The sequence below is a fragment of the Pelodiscus sinensis genome, chromosome 30, assembly GCF_052426305.1.
Source record: "Pelodiscus sinensis isolate ZL-2025 chromosome 30, ASM5242630v1, whole genome shotgun sequence".
Taxonomy (NCBI): domain Eukaryota; kingdom Metazoa; phylum Chordata; order Testudines; family Trionychidae; genus Pelodiscus; species Pelodiscus sinensis.
This window is the reverse complement of record NC_143081.1, coordinates 10691871-10698120: the sequence shown is the minus strand read 5'-3', so window position 1 is coordinate 10698120 and position 6250 is coordinate 10691871. Positions and strand designations below refer to the sequence as shown.

Sequence of the window (6250 nt, the reverse complement as noted above, 5' to 3'; positions counted from 1 at the left end):
CGTGTAAAGGGAGGGTGACATGGGGGTGCCGACACCCCCTTATTTTTTCAGACTTCATGGGTATTAGCTTCAACAGGAGATACTGAAAGATTCTCCCCCCAAGTCTCCCGTTGTCTGGCATTCACGACATTTGCTCAGGGATGTTTTGTTGCTGTCACAAGTGACACAGGGGCCTAATTCATACTTTGAAAAGTGACTTAGCGCTTCAGCCAGAAAACTCTCGTTGCCATGCGACTTAAGTGAGTCACGGGGCTATGAAGTTTGGGGCGAAATTATCCCAGGCTGTTGACCCGAGCAAACGCTCTCTGGAGGGACTAAAGCTGCAGCCAGGCCGTGCTTCCAGAATTGTCCCTGGTGATGGTGAGTCGCCCTTGGAAGGCCGGGGCATAGCCAGTCCCAGACCGGGTGAGCTGGACTTGTGAATAAAAAGCGACACAAATTCAGTGAACTCTATTCGTCCTCCTTCTGCCTTTCGGGCCCACTCCAATGGAGAAAATCTGCCTGTGAGCGGTGCTAGGCGAACTTCCAAGGGGCACCGGGCATCGAACTCGTACTGACTGGGAAGCGATTAGGCTGGGCAGAGCCTCGCGCTGCGGTTCCATCCCAGCCTGCAGAGCTAAGGCCGAACATTCAGTCTCCGAAGCGAACGTGACACTTTGCTGCCCCGAGCGGATCTCTCCCTTCAGTAACCACAGAAACGATTCTCCCTCGTCGTCCTTTTAGCCTCAGAAAAGGGGAGGAGACGTGAGTGTGTCCGAGTGTCTCTGTGTCTGAGTGACTGTGTTTGATTTGTTTGTGTGTCTGCGGTGTGTGTTACTGTGTGTGTGGTTTGTGTGTGTGTGTCCTGTCCCAGCTGCGGACAATCACTCCTGTTCTGTAACAGGCACAGGGGCGCACCTGGACTCAAGTCCCCGTCTGCTGTCCTAAATAGACCAGCCGCTCTTGCTTCCTAAGGGCTCTGATAACTGACTGTGGCCTGTTTGCGTGTTTCCTTCCGTCACCCTCCGCCCCCCGGGCTCTGGCACAGAGCCGAGGGGCAGAAGGAACCGCTGCCACCTCTCTGCGTGACTTGCTGCAGAGCGCAGGCCACGGGGGACCTTCTCTCCCGGGCCGGGTGGCTCCGAGGAAGCTGGACCCGGGTCTCTGTGGGGGAAGGGGAGCGCAGGAGCCACGTTGGAAGGAGTCCAATGAATCCCGGTTTACATCAGTGAAAGTGCCCGATCAGCAAGCCGAGCCGGGCCGGGGGAACAGGGCTCCCGCCTCAACGGGACTGGCTGAGGCAGCCGGCGATGTCTGCCGCGCAGGCCCAGGGGAGCACCGTGATGCAAACGGGAGGAGAGGGGGCGTTTCTAGGCAACGAAAGGGTTAAAATCTCCCCGCGGGTTTGTATTTCATCCACCGAAGTTTGTTCTCGGTTCTGTGCGCAGCGCCCGGTTGTTTGTGTCTCTGCTGCCCCCGCGTGGCGGCCGCGGGTTCTGCAGCCTGGGTTTTTGCAGGCGCATCACTAGGTTTCGTGTCGCTGTGTGTCTCGCACAGTAATAGCGGGCGGTGTCCTCGGGCTTCAGGCCGGTCATTGGCAGGTGCAGCAGGTTGTTGGGGTTGTCCCTGGAGATGGTGAATCGGCCCCCAAGTGCATCAGAGTAGAACGTGCTGCTCCCACTGCCGGTGCTGATAGCAGCCACCCACTCCAGGACCTTCCCGGGAGCCTGCCGGAGCCAGTCCATCCCGGAGCTGCTGAAGGTGAAGCCGGAGGCTTTGCAGGAGAGGCGCAGAGAGTCTCCGGGCTTCTTCACATCCCCTCCGGACTCCACCAGCTGCACCTGGCACCGGGCACCTGGGAATAAAGGGATGTTAGAAGAACCGGCATAAAACCAGCGAGAATTGTCTGGGCTCTGCCACTTGATCGGGGAACTAAATACCTTCCAGAGCTGCTAGGATGAAAACAGCTGCGACCCAAAGTCTCATTGTCTCTGCTGCTGGCGGGGAAAGTTCTCCGGGGACTGGCTGGTCCCTGCTCTGAGCCAAGGGGCTGCGGATTGTCCCTGCGGGTGCAGGCTGGGCAGAGAGAGGCACAGATTTAAACAGGAACCTCTCTCCCCTATTTGCATGGCCCGCTGCTTATAACGGACCCAGGCTCCTTCCCTTAACTCTGAATCGCTGGCTCGGGGCTCAGGGCGGAGTCAGACTCTGCCCCGCTGTGTCTGTGCAGCTCCCAGCTCCAGGGAGGTGGGTTAAAGGGGAGAAGCAGCTGCCGGGTTCGAGCCCGGTTCCCCGGTATTGAATTTAGGGCCCGATTGTCACGTAGTTATCCCGTTACGTGGAGGTGTCCGAGGTCCTGTCCATGCGGACAGCGGGTCAGGAGGTCGGTGCCTGGAAGGGGCGGGGTCACAGGGTTGCACGGGGCTGGGTCACTCACTGGAAGGCTACAAGTAAGGGGCTGGGGAGCGCGGTGAGTCCGGCAGCCTCTCCCCGGGCGGGGAATGAGGATTTGGAATCAGTCCGGGGGGTGACCCAGGCTCACACAAACCGAAGGCGAAGGAGACAAAGGATTCGTCACCGGAGCGGGGATTTGTGCAAAGGGGGCTCGGGGCGGGAGACTGGGGGCCGGCTCCCCCTGGCTGGGTCTGTGCAGCCGAGAGGCCGCCCCGTGTGACCGGCAGAGCGAGCCAGGCTGCATTTGCCCCAGTCACAGCAGCGAACAGCGGGAGGGAGGGAAGTTGGGAGGCTGGAAAGTTCTGGGCTGTAGCCGAAGGAGGCCTGGGTTTGTGGCAGGTCGGGAGCGGGGCTGGGACACACAGCGGCGTGGGGGGAGCTTTGGGCGGGGGTGTTAAACCTCGTCCCGCAGGGCTCGCACCAGGGACAGCGCTCAGGGATTCAGGAGGCGAATTAACGACCAACTCTGCCCCTAGAGCCACAGTCCGAATGACCAGGGACATAGAGAGACCCGGATAAATATTTATATTTATATCGAATATATTATAACTTATATCGCCCAGGTCCAGATTAAGAAAGGTGCTTCCGTGGCTGTCCTGGGCGGGAGGGGGAGGGGGGGTGAGAAGAGACATTACCCGGCCACTACAAGTGCAGATCTTTTTGCAGGCGGCCCTTATCCTGGGGCCCTGGGCTGCAGCCACTAACCCCTAGAGCGCGTGACAGGGCTGGAGCCGCATCCCCGAGCGCCAAGCTAGCGGGGTCCCCTCTCTGCCCTCACCTGCAGGCTCCGCCCTCAAAGCGCCCATTGGCTGGGACTCATGGAGCTCTCGCGTGAATCACCTGGCTCCCCAGCTCCCTATCCCAGCCCTGAGCCCCCTCCCGCACTGCCCCGTTTGGAGCTGGAACTCGGCATGTCCGGTGAATTCCCCGGACAATAATATCTATTGTTATGATCAGTTTCCATGGTTACTAGGCTTGGGAGGGGCGAGTAGGTCCTAGCGTCTCAGGCCTCCACTCTCAGACCCAGGTCCGAGCACCGTGCAACCCTGTGAGCCGCTCCCTCCCCAAGCACTGACTGTGACGTAGTGGGGCGTACCTTGCTGGTTGCTATGCTGGGCAGTGGGTTCTGAGTGACCTCCACTGGCTGCCGTCTGCAGCACGGCCCAGCAGGGCAGGGTATGAGTCATTATGCAAGGGGGCTTCGAAACTCTTCAGACAGGTGGAACAATGGGAAGAAGGGGAGTGGAGCCCTGGCTGGGGGCAGGGCTGGAGGTGAGGGGGTTAGTTTCTGTCTGGGAGCATGGAGGAGACAGCCTAGGGAAAGGGAATGGAGTTTAGGGGCCCAGTCTCCCCCATCTCAAGGGGGGGCTGAGGCATCCTAGGCCTGCCCTGGAACCAGATTACATCTGTGCTGTGCTGTATCCTGGAGAAACAATAAACACCCTTTATTCTACTGGCTGGTGGAGTCTATCCATGCCATTACGGGGGGTGCAGGAGACAGGAAAACCCTGACGACATGCCATCACACATGGGGAGCAGGGAGGTTGCACTGCCGTGGTCCCCATTTACCAAAAAAAAGGGACACCCAGGTGCTAAGATCCTTTAGTCTGGCCTGCAGCCCCACAGGACTCATGCCTGCCCTCCTGGATATGGAGCTGACTGATCTGTGATGTCAAACAGGGCTGGCCTTACCATCAGTGGAACTGAGATGGCAGTCTCAGGTGCCAGACTGGGTGGGCCACTAGGACCCAGTGTATAGAAAATTGTGTCTGCTGCTGGTATTCTCTCTGCTCTAGATGCATAGAGATGGTGGAGTGCTGTGCTGGAGGAAGGAGGGAACAAAGAACAGGAAAAAGGCAGTATTGAGACCTTACAAAGTTTTGGCCAAAGCGACGGAGCATGGGGGCGTCATTTGAGCTCCCTGCTTCACATGCCAAAATGTTGTGGGTCGGCCCTGACACCCAACCACCAGGTTGGGGCTCAGGAGACGTCCATGCGGTTCCTGGTTTTGTCCCTGACCTGCCGGGTGACAGCAGCCAGGTTCCTTCTGCTCCCTGAACTTCATTTTCCCAATCTGTGACCTCTCTTTAGATGGAGCATCCACATCTGATGAGAAGCAGGGACTGCCAGGAACAGACACGTTTCCGGTGTTTGTCCATGAACACACGGGTAAGGTAAATACACCTTGTAGCTTCCTGTCTCTTGTAACTTGATGGAGCCCAGAGGTGGGCAAATACTGGCCCGGGGGCCGGATTCCGATAGTCAGAGTTAGCTCCTGATCGGACCCCACATGCCGTATTTACCTGCGCCTCCACAGGTACGGGGATCACAGCTCCTGTTGGCTATGTGGAGAGTTAGGAGCCTGGGTCCCCTCGCGGGGTTTTTGAACGGCGGTAGCTGCGGTTTGTGTCACTGTGCACCGAGCACAGTAATACGTGGCAGTGTCATCGGCTCGCAGGCTGCCCAGCTGCAGCCAGGTCGTACTTATGGAGTTCTCCCTGGTGATGGTGAATCGCCCCTGGAAATTTTGGGCATAGCCTGTTTCACTATCTCTGGGATCAATGTATCCTATCCACTCCAGGCCTTTCCCGGGAGCCTGCCGGACCCAGCTAAGGTAATTGCTGGTAAATGTGTAGCCGGAGGTTTTACATGTCAGCTTCACGGACTCTCCAGGCTTTTTGATTTCTACCCCAGACTGAGTCAGCTGGATCTGGGAGCTGGCACCTGTCAATAAAAAAAAATACCGTTAATTCCATTCTATTCCTCCTCTTCCCAGCCTTATCCAAGTACCCTTCCCTGCCTTATCACAGGGTCTGATCTGCCTTTTAATAATAAAGAATTTGTCCATGGCATATTCCTGTTCAGAAGAAGTACAGTTATCCTTCTTGCAGAGGGGAAACTGAGGTATAACTGGGCTGGAGGTTTTTCAGAGCTGCGTACGGCATTCCTACTACAGAGTAATGAAAATTGGGCATCAGAATACCCTATTTGGGTTTAAAATTCCAGCGTGTGCGATTTCCTCAGAGCTGCGATTTAGAATCCCGAGTTCCTGATCCACCTCCTACGTCTTCATCTTCAAACCATCTTTGCTCCCCCAGCCCAGCTGTGCCCGGCAGACACCGGCGTCCATCCCCTTACCTGAGACAGCCGCCAGAAGGAAACAGAACCCCAGAGCGATCATTGCCATTCTCCTCTCCCACCTTGTGTGCTGCAAAGCAGGAAACCAGCCGCCTGTTGGCGAGCCCCCCTGGCTGTTCTTTATCAGGCACATTTCCCCCCACATTTGCATGTGGGCGTGGCTACATGGTATGACAAAACCTCGGCTTTGCCCGCCTTTACTCATGAATGGCCTCCGAATCTGGAGGGACGCAGCCACGGAGGCGGCAAGAGCAGGTCTATGGAATTTGGGCCCCGATCTAGGACAAAACGAAAGCTACTGTGATGTCGGCGGGCCGTCCGTGTGAGTAAAGGACAATTGGTGAATGTCAAGGTGCCCAGTGTCGGGCTATGACAATGTGACAGCAAATGGGTGTCAAACTGACATAACACAGAATCCAGGGATGTGTGAACACGAGCGCGCTCCTGTGGGGAAATCTCCCTGGGAGCGGTGATCTTCCAAGGGGCTCTGGGCACCGAACTCGTGCTGATTGGGAAGGGATTAGGCTGGGGATAGCCTCGCGCTGAAGATCCAGCCCAGCCTGCAGAGCTGAAGCCAATAATTCCTGGTGCTTATTCTTCTATTCGGTTTCTGAAGCGAACGTGACACTTTGCTGCCTCCGTGCGGATCTGTCCCTTCAGTAACCACAGAAACGATCCC

At 57.1% G+C, this 6250-nt stretch overlaps 1 pseudogene; it reads right to left on the bottom strand.

Annotated features, from left to right (window-relative positions):
• Positions 1-4759: 4759 nt before the first annotated feature.
• Positions 4760-5620, bottom strand: LOC149521204 (immunoglobulin heavy variable 1-46 pseudogene; annotated as a pseudogene).
• Positions 5621-6250: the final 630 nt, after the last annotated feature.